At 39.6% G+C, this 13,385-nt stretch overlaps 1 non-coding gene across 1 annotated transcript; it reads right to left on the reverse strand.

Annotated features, from left to right (window-relative positions):
- Nucleotides 1-12,989: 12,989 nt before the first annotated feature.
- TRNAL-CAG (transfer RNA leucine (anticodon CAG)) lies at nucleotides 12,990-13,069 on the reverse strand. Its single transcript has one exon. It is a non-coding gene; the product is annotated as a tRNA-Leu (tRNA).
- Between the last annotated feature and the right edge of the window lie 316 nt (nucleotides 13,070-13,385).

Consider the following 13,385-nt stretch of genomic DNA (forward strand, 5'->3'; position numbering starts at 1 on the left):
GTAATTCTCAAAGACAACGATGTGCTTGATGCCATGCATGCTCGCCATGAGATCGTGTCTACATGATTTAACTCACACATCACTATCACATACATCTTCATTATGTATATGTCATCATCATGTGCACGTATATCAATATCATGTACATGTGTATACGTATATACACCTAAGATGGGATTCCCCTACCTTTTATAGAGGGTTTTGGAAGATGTGGCTGGCTAAGGGTGGTGGTTCGAGCGAAACACCTGCCTCAACTCACTCTAGTGTTCGTGAAGTGCCAGGTATCAGATCTCCGCCTCTTAAAAACAAAAACAAAAAATCCCCCAGTAATTTTTTCCATTAAACATAAAAAAAACAAAAACAAAAAACGTTTCTTCCCCCTCATTGACACCCCCCCTCATCTCTCTCTCTCTCTTTCACACTTGCTCTCTCTCCCCACTCTCCTCTCACTCCCAACCCCTCCCCACCAATCAAAAAAAAAAAAAACAAATCTCCCTCTCAAGTCATTTTTTCCTTTACACGTTTTTTAAAAAAAAAACCCCCCCTCAAGTATTTTCTTGTTAAAAAAAGAAAAAAGAAAAAAAAAACAAGAAAACAACGTAAACCCAAAAAAGGAGGAAAATCTCTCTCTCTCTCTCTCTCTCTCTCTCTCTCTCTCTCTCTCTCTCTCTCTCTCTCCACCCCTCTCTCATCTCTTCTCCCGACCCCCCTTGCTTCACCTCTTACCTTCCCCCCACCAACCTCTCACTCGCCAACCACCCTCCTCCTCACCCGATCCCCCCTCACTTGCTCGTGTCGTGCGCAACTGTTACAGGGTATATATTTATTTATATTTTTGATGAATTAATAATCTTACCAAATATGTCTTATTTAATTTGTGCAGGATTCAGTTTAATGGAATATGCAAATGGGCACAATATTAAAGTATATGTGTAAATGTGCACATAGTCATTTATGTAATAAGGCCCACTAGGCAATTATGTATTGGGCAAGGTTTATTTTTAATGAAATACTTTAAAAGCATTGGACTAAGGTTTAATTTTATAAAAAGTTCAATTTTGAAAAAGCTATGCTATTTATGGCTCCAAGGGCTAAATTTATTAATATGATTTAAATATCGCGTGTGGGAGTGAAGTCACACGTTGGAGGGGGGAGTGGAGCCATACACGTCTGGGAGAGATTGCACCCAATCTTTTCTTGATGGTGATGTTATTCTTTCTCTCTTGCGTTATGTTATGTTGTATTATGTGATTTGATTTTAATTTAATTCAAGGCTTTGTTTTAATTTTTGATATATTTTGAGTTTTTAATTATTTTCTTCAAGAAGATTAAAGGGCCCGGTGACAATGGCATCAGAGCTTTGGTTTAATTTAATCTTCTTGAAGGCGATAAAAAATTTGTGGACAAAGAGGTGAGAGATAAAAACAGAGGTGATTTTGGTAATTTTTTTGAATTTAAATTGAAGAATACGTTTATGGATTTATGTTTATGAATGGGTGAAAGAAGGCTTGTTTTTAACCACAATCTTGAACAATCTATTGCCCAAAGGGTAGAACTAGGTGAAAAACCATTAGTAGGTTTTCCAAAACCACAAAATCACCTTCCTCATTACTAATCCTCTTCATAATATGTCCGTACAGATTGAATCAGCAAAGAGAGAAGCATAGAGAGCCATAGCAAGATTGCTAAGCTAGTGGAAGTGTAGAAAATCTATAATGGATGGTCTTCAATCTCCCACAATTAGATATATTGAGAAAACTATTTGCAGATTTTTAATTTTCTTTTTTTTTTGAATTAAAAGCTTCAAAAAGAATTTTTTTCTTCTCTTTTCTCCTTCACGAGCTGCGGTAGCGCAAATTGAGTTTTTAATTTTATTTCTTCAAGAAGATTAAAGGGTCCGATGATGACAGTACATGTATATATTTATTCATATTTTGATGAATTAATAATCTTACAAAAATATATTTAATTTAATTTGTGCAGGATTCAGTTTAATGGAATATGCAAATGGGCACAAGATTAATGTATAGGTGTAAATGTGCACATAGTATTTTCCCACTAACAATTATATATTGGGGCAAGGTTTATTTTTTATGAAATGCTTTAAAAGCATTGGACTAACGTTTAATTTTGTAAAAAGTCCAATGTTGGAAAAGCTATGCTATTTATGGCTCCAAGGGCTAAATTTATTGATATGATTTAAATACCGCGTGTGGGAGTAGAGCCACACACGTCGGGGGGAAGATTGCACCTAATCTTATCTTGATGGTAATGTTATTCTTCCTCTCTTGCTTTATATTATATTATGTGATTTTATTTTATTTTAATTCAAGTCTTTGTTTTAATTTTTGATATATTTTATGAGTTTTTAATTATTTTCTTCAAGAAGATTAAAGAGTCCCGTGATAGCAGCCCCCACACTCCCCCTCTCTCCCTCTCACTCACTCCCCCTTTCACTTGACCCCATCGATCTCACCCAAACCCTCCCTACCCTTCGTTTCCCCTCACTCGTGACTCCCGCTTCCCCCCCTCACTGACCACTCCCCACCCTTTCTCTCTCACTCGCTCCCCCTCTCACCCGACTCCATCGACCTCACCCAAACCCTCCCCGCTCTTCGCTTCCCCTCTCACTCGCTCCCCCCCTCACTGACGACCACTCCCCACCCTTTCTCTCTCACTCGCTCCCCCTCTCACCCAACTCCATCGACCTCACCCAAACCCTCCCCGCTCTTCGCTTCCCCTCTCACTCGCGACCCCCACTCCTCACAAACCACTCCCTCTCTCACCCGCGTGCCCTCTCCTTCTCTCTTTGGCACAAAACCCCTCGAGCTCAGGTCCTAACCCTAATTTGGAGCTCCCGCTATGGCCGAACAGCTCACTGGAGAGCAGATCCGTCGATTTTCAGGAAGCCTTCGGTCTCTTCGACAAGGATGGCGACGGTTGTATCACGAAGCACTGGGAGCGATGATGCGCTCGCTTGGCCAGAAGCCCACAGAAGCTAAGTTGCAAGAAATGATTCACGAGATGGATGTTGTTTCTCAATCTCATGGTCCGAAAGATGGACACTAATTCTGAAGAGGAACTTTAAGAGGCTTTCAAGGTTTTTAACAAGGATCAGAATGGCTTTATTTCTGCACAGTAGAGCTTCGTGAGGTGATGACAAATCTTGGTGAGAAGCTGACTGATAAAGAGGTGGATGAGATGTGCTTTCGCTACTTTTGGAGAATGGGGGGCTATGGTGGATGCCTTGAATCATCACAGACATTGATGTTTGCTTCCAAGCATGGAAGAGTAGCTTGCATTGAACTGTGGTGGAAGGGGGAGCTAATGTCCTCATATTTGATGTATCCTGTGGGAGGACTTGCATACACTACACTGCAAACAGTGGGCACCTCCCCTGCCTTTAGATAATCTTGAAGTAGACTCAGATTTGGGAGCACGCCTTTGCATTTTGCAGACCGAGGTGGGTACATTGAATGTGTAAAAAAGCTTCTAGCATTAGGTGCAGATAGGTTGCAGAGAAACTCTCAAGGGCACACTCCTTTTTTCATCGCTCTATGAAGTACCATAACATAACATGTTCTAGCATTAGGTGCAGATAGGTTGAATGTGTAAAAGAGCTTCTAGCATTAGGTGCAGATAGGTTGCAGAGAAACTCTCAAGGGCACACTCCTTTTTTCATCGCTCTATGAAGTACCATAACATAACATGTGCAGCTCTTCTCAACCCTTTGACTACAGAGCCCTTGGTATGGCCATCTCCATGGAAGTTTATGATTTCACCTTGAAGTGCAAGTTCTGTTAGAGGCTGCCTTGGCACATGCTAATGATGCTTGGGAGAAGTGGATCTTTTCTGTTAATGAGAAGTGGATCTTTTATGTTAATGAGAAGCGGATCTTTTATGTATTGGCCATGGCCAAGTTTCATTTTGTATCTTTGTATGCTTGAACTTCGTGCTAAAATTTTTACCTGGACGAAGTGGCCAGTGGTGATTATTGTTTAGATTGGTTTTGTGATTTTGTTGGTGTAAGAGTAACCTTCCTGCCAGATGCTTTGCCCGAGGGACGACAGTGGTAATATAGGTAGCGATAGCTTGCTAGATGCAGGCAACTACAGTGGTAATATAGGGACGACAGTGGTAATATAGACATGTAATACACAGAAATGGCTTGCTGGATGAAGTGCTGAGGAGCTCTCAGTTCAATCATTTTTTCCATATCTAGCTTGTTGGATGAAGTTGCCTAGGAGACCAATTTGCATATCTCTCTAGAAGGTTTTCTTGGAAAGATTATTGTATGAGGTATGCTTGGAGACCTGCCTGTTGGATGTTTTTGCCCGGAGTCTAGCTTGCTAGAGAACCACCTGTTTTTTCTGTGGCATTCATCGGGACGGTGAATTAAGTAGTAGTGGGCGACTGTGGACAGGAAGCCAGGTCTTCCACACACTTCACCAAGAGCCTCCGACTATCACCTCCGAGCGCTCCGATCATCATCACTCCGTTGGCAGGTGCGCTCCGCCGACCGCCATCATTGCCGGTGCCCTCTGACATCTCCAACCCATTGGGTCCCCTAACTACCAGTGGCACTTATGACGTGCATGGCCAACTTCGAGGGTACTCATAGAGGCAACACCCCTCTCCCTTTTCCAAGGCAGGGTTAGATCCTCTTTAAGATCCTCTTTGAGCACCATCTCCCTTTTCCTGATGAAATATCTCCCCTCTACAACATGATGAGGGTTGGGGCTTCGAGGAGGAGGCCACCCAAGGAGGAGTTAAGGGGAGCACTCTCTCGGTCGTGTACCACATTCTCGAGAAGAGGACAGTCTCTTGTAGCACATTCTCTGGTGTATGACATTCTCTGTTGGAGCTTAGTCTCTCTTATATCACTCTTTTTAGCATTTTGATATACAGTGGTACGCTCTTTTGGTGTTTTGTCTCTCTGTGAGCGAGGTGAGTGAGTGGTCAGTGGTGGGTGTGGTGTGAGTGAGAGGCTTGTACGGATGCTACGGTGCTAGGTGGTGGTCGGAAAGCACGGTAGACAATGTAGAGCATAGGTCTTGCATGTCTAGCCAATGAGGTCGACTTATCCTTGGCGGGTATACTTCCTTGAGAGGATCCACGCTCCCTGTTCCCCAACCCTAGTGTTTGTATCGATAGTCCGTGAGCTCTCTAGCGAGGACCGGTGGAGTCATCCACACCCAAAGAAAAACTTTGGAGTTTCAACAAGAAGGAGATTTGGTGTTATTCTTAAAGGTTCTCAAGTTAAGATATGGGTCTCTCAAAGGGAACACTAACACCAAATTAGATTATCGCTATACTATGGTCCATACAAGCTTTTGAGGAGAGTGGAGGAAGTAGCATGTCAATTATTTCTTCCACCAACCACTAATATTCATGACATATTCCATGTCTTTCACTTAAAGGCTTACATTGGGCCCAAAGTGCAAGTTCATGATGGGCTATCTCCAATGAATGAGGAGAGATTAATTGAATATGTTTTTAAGAAGATATTAGGAATGAGAGAGAGGATACTTTACAGCCAAACTATGGTAGAATACCTTGTTAAATGGTGTGTATTATGTAATGAAGAAGCTTCGTGGGTGGCAACCCTCCTCAATGTATGAGAGGTATTAAGGGTTGTTGGATGCATTTGGGGGAAGCCATGATGCTTGAAAATAGAGAGTATAATTGTTGGAATTTTCTATTTTGGGCAGCCCTCGTCATGATGGTATTGGAGGGAGGGGCATGGATTGAGAGCTTTATATAGGTTATATACTATCATGGAGAGCCTTTTTGGATATTTTTAGAGCATTGGATGCATTTTACAACCATATGGAGGTGTTTGTCCTCATACATTCAAGTTGGACCATGGATTACTTAGTATGTAAAGGTGAATTATTAACATGAGTTCCATGGAGATAACCTCACTCATACGACGTGTGAAAGAGTTATTCATATGTTTTGGAGGATGAAATCTTATGGGTATGGATGGTTTGTAACATGGTGAAATTAATATCCATGTTAATAAGCATAAGAGCTTAGGATATATGGGCCAAAGTCCATGAGACATGAATAATTGGTGTGGACATAGGCCTTTAAGGGTCAAGGCCACAAGGGTGGACATCAATAATAAAGCGTGAAATGGAGCTCTAGTATATAACACAACTATGAGCTTAATCATGTTACTAATCAAATATTCATCATCTTCTTGCTTCAAGCAAGCTTCCTCATACATTCAAGTTGGACCATGGATTACTCAATATGCAAGGTGAATTATTGACATGAGTTCCATGGAGATAACCTCACTCATATGATGTGTGAAAGTGTTATTCCTCTAGTTTGGAGGATGAAACCTTACGAGTAGAGATGGTTTGTAACATGGTGGAATCAATATCCATATTAATAAGCATATGAGCTTAGGATATATGGGCTAAAGGCCATGAGACATGAATAATTGGTGTGGACATAGGCCTGAGCATCAAGGCCACAAGGGTAGACATTATTAATAAAGTATGAAATAGAGCTTTAGTATATAACACAACTATGAGCTTAATCATGTTACTAATAAAATATTAAGCTTCCTCATACATTCACGTTGGTCAAGTTGGACCATGGATTATTCAATATGCAAAGGTGAATTATTGACATGGGTTCCATGGAGCTAACCTCACTCATATGATGTGTGAAAGAATTATTCGTATGGTTTAGAGGATGAAAACTTATGGGTATTGATGGTTTGTAACATGGTGGAATCAATATCCATGTTAATAATAAAGCATATGAGCTTAGGATATATGGGCCAAAGGGACACAAGCCTAAGGGTCAAGGCCACAAGGGTGAACATAGGTATATATCCTAAGCATATAAACTTAGGATATATGGGCCAAAGGCCATAAGACATGAATAATTAGTGTGGACACATAGACCTAAGGATCAAGGCCACAAGGGTAGACATTACTAATAAAGTGCGAAATGGAGCTCTAGTATATAAGACAACTATGAGCTTAATCATGTTATTAATCAAATATTAATCATCTTCTTGCTTTAAGCAAGCTTCCATGGTGATACTCCCTTAAGAGTGTAAGTATGTGGTACTCCCTTAAGAGTGCAAGTATATCGTACTCCATGTAATGAGTAGATTCCTCTTCTCTTTTAGGGACAACCTAATAAGTTTAACTTTATTAAAATAATGGGATTTGGTGTGTGAATTATGCTCATAAGGTAATTATGGACATTTGTTGACTTGTGTGAATTATGTTCATGAGTTGTAATTATAGACATTGGTTGACTTGTGTGGAGTTTTTATCTATTTATTATGGTGGCTACTACCATTCTTTATTATTGGTAGCAAGTGTACACAAACCCCCTTAGACCATGCCTAACAACTTCAAATCTTGCTTATTTCTTCTTGATTCTTCCAAATCATGGATTGACATATGCTTACACATATAACTCTAGAGCTACCATTTTATGAGGTGCCCGATAGATTTAAACTATGAGATCTATTGGCCCTTTTTAGAAAATGAGCTTAGACATGTGATTCATGCTTTATTTACCACATGGTAAATGTCATGGAAATGATGGCGTCTCTCCCACATTTTCATGAGTTTTTGGGATAACATGGGGTATGAGATCACTATGGCATTACAGGACATGTGGAACACAGTCTCTATGCCTCCTTTTCTTATCTCGAGGGTCTTATCCACCTCATCCCTAAGGGTGGTAGTGATCATTTTCCAAGTAAGAACAGAAAGCTTAGAGTGTGCATTAACCTCAAAAAGATTAATACAACCATAATTTACTACCATGGAAGGTTGCATTAATGTCTCTATGGTGGCAAGACTACATGACACTTATTTTGACAAAGGCTAAGGTAAGCTATTATTTTGAACATATTTGGTGCCACTATCATGGAGGTGCCACTATCTTGAACATATTTGGTGCCACTATCACGGAGGTGTACACTGTAAAGAAGTAAATACATTATCTCTTAGATACCAAATTTTTTTCCTTTATTGACCCCATCAAGCCTTGCTTTATTTGGTGAATAAACCTTGCACTTATGAGGTGCATCACCAGGTTTCTCATCATTCTTTTAGAATTTAACTTTATCATCACATTGAGAAAGAGATTAATGCATGTTCCTATCATCAAATTTCTAGAATTCTAGACAGAGAACCCCCTCTAGAAATGAAAGATAATCTTCCTAAAACTTGATTATTCCACATTTGCCACGTACTAGAATGGAGTGAAGATGTCACCCACTTCTTGGCGAATAGACTATCCCATCAAGGGAGCCAAATACCTTACCATCATGAAGATTTCCCATCAATTGATAGTGGGAGTCCTTTATAAGAGAAGGGTCAAGGTGACATCATGAGAAAATGCATATATGAAGATGACTTTGTCACCATTGTTGAGCAAGCCCATTCTAGCATAAGACAGAGAACACTTTGTTCAGAACACGATAACTCGCAAGGTTCTCTAGAGGCTAGACTATGATGGCCTATACTCTTTGGAGACATAGTAATATTTATCAAGTATTATAATGAATGACAAAGATTCACCATGGTCCAAGAGAAGGATCGTATGCCACTGACCCCTTATAATCCCAAAGGAGAACAACTATTTAAATTTTAAAAAAGGGGGGACTTAGACTTTGTGGGTTCTATTAACGCAATTGCTAGGCAAACCCACGCGCGATTTATCATAGCCTCCCATTGACTACTTCACCAAGCAAACTAAGGCCAAATCTACACAAAAAGAAGACCTGAGCTCGAGATCTATCACCAAGTTCATGTATAAAAATGTGATTACTTGTTTTGTTTTCCTACTAGTGAGGAGTCACGATATGCATTTTATAAATAAAGTGATGGAGTTCTTGCTTAAAGAATTTCTTATGGTTCATAAAAAGTTGATACCTTAGTACTAAGTAAATAGTGCATATTTAACACCTTACTACTAAGCACGTGGCATAAAAAATAAAAAACCAAAATAACCACAAGTGCACATTATCTATCGACATGCACACAAAACACACACACTTGCACATACACACATAAAACACATATACCTATATATGTACATCCCTATCTACATACACACCCTACATATACACACCCCTATCTATACACACACACACACACACACACACACACACACACACACACACACACACACACATAACTTATTAACTAGCTTACTTCACTAGCTTTTGATTAAATACCCTCCTCCCCCTCCTTACTCCCCCAACTGTTCGCAAATGCTTAGTTAGCCAAAGAATTAAAGCTGGGAGGGTAAAGATGCCTAGGAAGTTACGTATGTTAAATAGCCCCCATATGAAGTGGGAATGCATTAAAGTTAAGAGGGTAAAGGTTCCCTCAAATAAAGTGGGAATGTATTAGCATGGACTTTGTCATGTGATTACCTTATGTCACCTTAGGGTATGGTTCTATCCTAGTAGTGGTGGATAAATTAACCAAAGTAACCCATCTAATACTAGTCAAGATGACCTATAGCAAGGTGGATGTTGCCAAAGTCTTTCTAAAAGAGGTATTTATGTTACTTCGATTGTACAAAAGGATAGTAAGTGATAGAGATGTAAAATTTATATCTAGATTTTGGATAGTGCTCTTTGAGATAGTTGTATTGCTTCCCTTGACCTTAGTACTGCTTAGATATCATCTCGAGATTGATAGTCAAATATAAAGAGTAAATCAGGTGATAGAAGACATCCTTTGAGCTCATTATGGATGTGAACCTCAAGGATGGATAAACTATTTACATCTAGTTAAGCTTTCTTACAACACCTTACCATGTAGAAGACATCCTTCAAGCCTATTGTGGACGTGAATGTCGAGGATGGATAAACTATTTATATCTGGTTGAGTTTACTTACAACACCTTACATAGAAGTATTGGGATGAGTTTGTATAAAGCCTTACGTAACATCTCTTACCATCAAGTATTGGGATAAATCTATTTAAAGCCTTATATGGACAAGACTTCCTGCCTCACTCTGCTAAATTGGATACACCTTATGATGATTAGATTAGAGATATCCAAATAGATGTTAGATGAAATGGACGAGTAGATGCGGGATATCAACAAGAAGGATATCAAGGTAGCTCAAGATCATTTGAAGTAGTATGTAGATCTAAATAAGTTCAGCCATGAGAGCTAAAGAAAGGAATATGGTCTTCATTCGTGTGTGATCTAAGAGATGCTCAAATTTCTTGGGGAAGTACAAGAAACTATCACCAAGATATTGCGGTCCATACATAATCACAAGGAAGGTTGGGGACCAAGCATACAAACTCTTGCTACTCCCATACTTACTTGTTCACAATGTTTTCCATGTCAGCTTACGTAAGAAGTATGTAACTAGACTTGAACATCTTTTAGATGATGAATAAGTGTTCTCTCAACTCAAGGTCAAATAGAAATCAAACCCGAAGCTATCTTGAATGTCAAAGAGAAACCACTTCGAAAGAGAATCCTTAATCAAATGGAAGATATATCCTGTGGAAGATGCAACTTGGGAAAAGTAGGAAGAACTATCCTCCAACTTGGGAGATGAGGACATCTTGGATCTTTAGTGTGAAAGTAAATCATATATGAGAAGGGCTAGTTCATCACTAAGAGTAAGGGTTACTTGCATGAGGAAGGGATAGTTGCATGGAAATTGGATGGTCACATAGTTTAACTCTAGTGCATAAGATATGGTGGGCGATAATCAACCATGAATTAACTAAGGGAGCATGTGGAGTTCCCAACCATCATTTTCAAGTAAAAAAGGCCCCGCTAGATCATTTGAAATACATGAGTTTTTATCCAAGGAAAGAAGAGAGTATTTTGCATCAATTTGAATACCTGCATATCATTTTACCTAGTATAATCATTGCTTTACACTTTGGATAGTTTAATTACACATATACAAGAGGCTTAGGATTACAATAGTATGTAGGGAGCCCAAGAGAAACGAAGCTACTTGGTGATATGGGTGAGCCCATGGATAAGGATGTTATTATTTATTGTGACAACATGAGCAACATACAATTAGCAAATAACCCAATCTATCATGCTAGGATGAAACACATCGAGGTGCATTATCACTTTGTGAGGGATAAGGTTCTAGTAAGTCACGTTGATTTCGTATATGTGAGCATAGAGGATCAAGTGGCTGACATCTTCACGAAGGTATTAGGTAAAGAGAAGCTCCACAAGTTTAGGAGCTTATTTGGAGTGCAGTTGTGTGGAGTTGAGCTAGAGGGGGAGTGTTAAGATATCGAGCTCAACCAATGCTTGTGCAGATATTAATGAGCCGCTTAATAGCTTTTTGCACTTATGCCATTGGCACGGTTGGTGAGATTTATGGTTAATATGTTGCCAGTGGGATGATAGGTTGTATGACGAACCACATCGAGATTACTAGAGCATGGCATAGTTATAGCACCAGCTCATATAGTCGGGTTCACGCTGTGGACCGAGACCTTGTATATTTTAGTACGAGAGTACTTTCCCTTAGAAAATTCATCCATCCATCTCTTTGTGTCTTCCTCTCTCGCATCTGTGTGTTTGCTTACAAGGAAATTAAGCTCGCCCTCTCCCCCACATTCTCTTTATTCCATTCATAAGAGAAAGAGATAGAGAGAGTAGCCCGTTAGGCTCTTTACACATGCAAGGACTCAAATACAAGCAAGTCTATTAAGCCTTAACCTCTTTAGACATGCAAGGACTCAAATACAAGCAAGTATATTAAGCCTTAACCTCTGCTAAAAGGAGACTTATAACAAGCAAAGAACAAAAGGCAAGTCCATTAAGCCTTGATCTCTACCAAAGGCGACCTATGATAAGTAAAGAAATCAAGGCAACAAGAGGGGAAAATGCACCAAGTTCAAGCTTGGCATGGCGAAGAAGAAAAACTAAACAAGTTAAATCAAGAGCTTAGATTTAGAATTATGCGGTTCGCAATAAAAAATGGAAAGATTCTACCCATACATTGATCCACAAGGTGCAGAGCTTGAGCTACAAGTGTAGAGAAATCTCACAAAAAACACTATTGTAGGGAAAAAGCTATGTGAAGCTTGTATAAGAGCTCTTATAAGCAAAAATTAGAAGCTCTAGTTTTCCTCACCCTCACAATTTTATTCACATTGCTCTTTACTCTCTTCATCGTGCCTTTTCTTAGAGCTTTGGGAGTCATTTGAGGTTTTTTAAATCAAAGGTTTATTTCATCTAAGGTTTCCAATGTTTATTTTTATACTTCAACTTCTAAGGTTCATGGGTGATTTCTCTAACCTTATTATTCCAAGGAAATTAAATCTAAACCTTATTCACACAAGTTTTTATAGACTCTTTGGAGTCTACCATACCCAAAAATTACTTATAGATCTTCATTTTGGGTCTTCATTTAGAGTAGATGTATTTATAAAGCTATGGGTGATGATGACCTTAAGTGTTCTATATCATTCTTGTGGTGTTCCCTTATAAATTGGTGAGGTTTATGCTAGTCTTATATAGGGGTAGATATTCAACCGATGCTCCAAGGTGGTGAAATGGTTTATCAACTTATAAAGAAGGATATTGGACTTATACTATGATTCAAGGCTATACATCTTTGGAAACTGAGCCAACATTTATATTTTCGTGGAGGTGGGTCTTCCACAAGACTTTTGAAAAACCAGAATTTATTTTAGTCCTTATATCAAAGTGCTCTATAATTGCCTCACTTCAATTGTACGGGAGCTCATGGTGCATGTTGTATCTTTCCACACACGAAGCCCTTTACCAAGTCGAATATATTATTTTTTGGAAGCCATGGTGGTAGGCCAAGCTCTTGCGTTCACACCATTGTAGGTCTCTCTCTCCATTCGGGCATTAAACTTCTAAGATTCGAAAGAAATTTAACTGATGTTCTCCGTCCTCCGCTGCTTTCAGGACAGCTTATAATAATGCCCCTCAAAAGGCAGGGAGCAGGGATGCGTTAAAATTGTCAGGAGTGGGATTTGAACCCACGCCCTTTCGGACCAGTACCTGAAACTGGCGCCTTAGACCGCTCGGCCATCCTGACTCGGTTGCTTCGGCTTCCTTTCACATTAAATTTGTGGGAACCCCGGCATTTTATAGTTGTGATGGTCCTCCTAGCTTTTTGGTTACACCAACCTCGCTCGTTTGTAGGATGCCGTATTCACACACACATAAATCGCGTAGTCCTAGTGTGCACACAGCATTTTATTCTGTGAATCAAACAAACACACTACAGATGCTTCATGGAAGGCGGCTTTTGGGGTTACGCGTACCCTTTGGAGGAGGGAGAAGTTTATCACTGTTTCCTTTCTATCTATCAACTCCTTTAAAGAGTGATTGATTCATTTGCCTAGCTAGCC

This window comes from Cibotium barometz, chromosome 50, assembly GCF_041138505.1.
Source record: "Cibotium barometz isolate CiBa-2024 chromosome 50, ASM4113850v1, whole genome shotgun sequence".
Classification (NCBI taxonomy): Eukaryota; Viridiplantae; Streptophyta; class Polypodiopsida; order Cyatheales; family Cibotiaceae; genus Cibotium; species Cibotium barometz.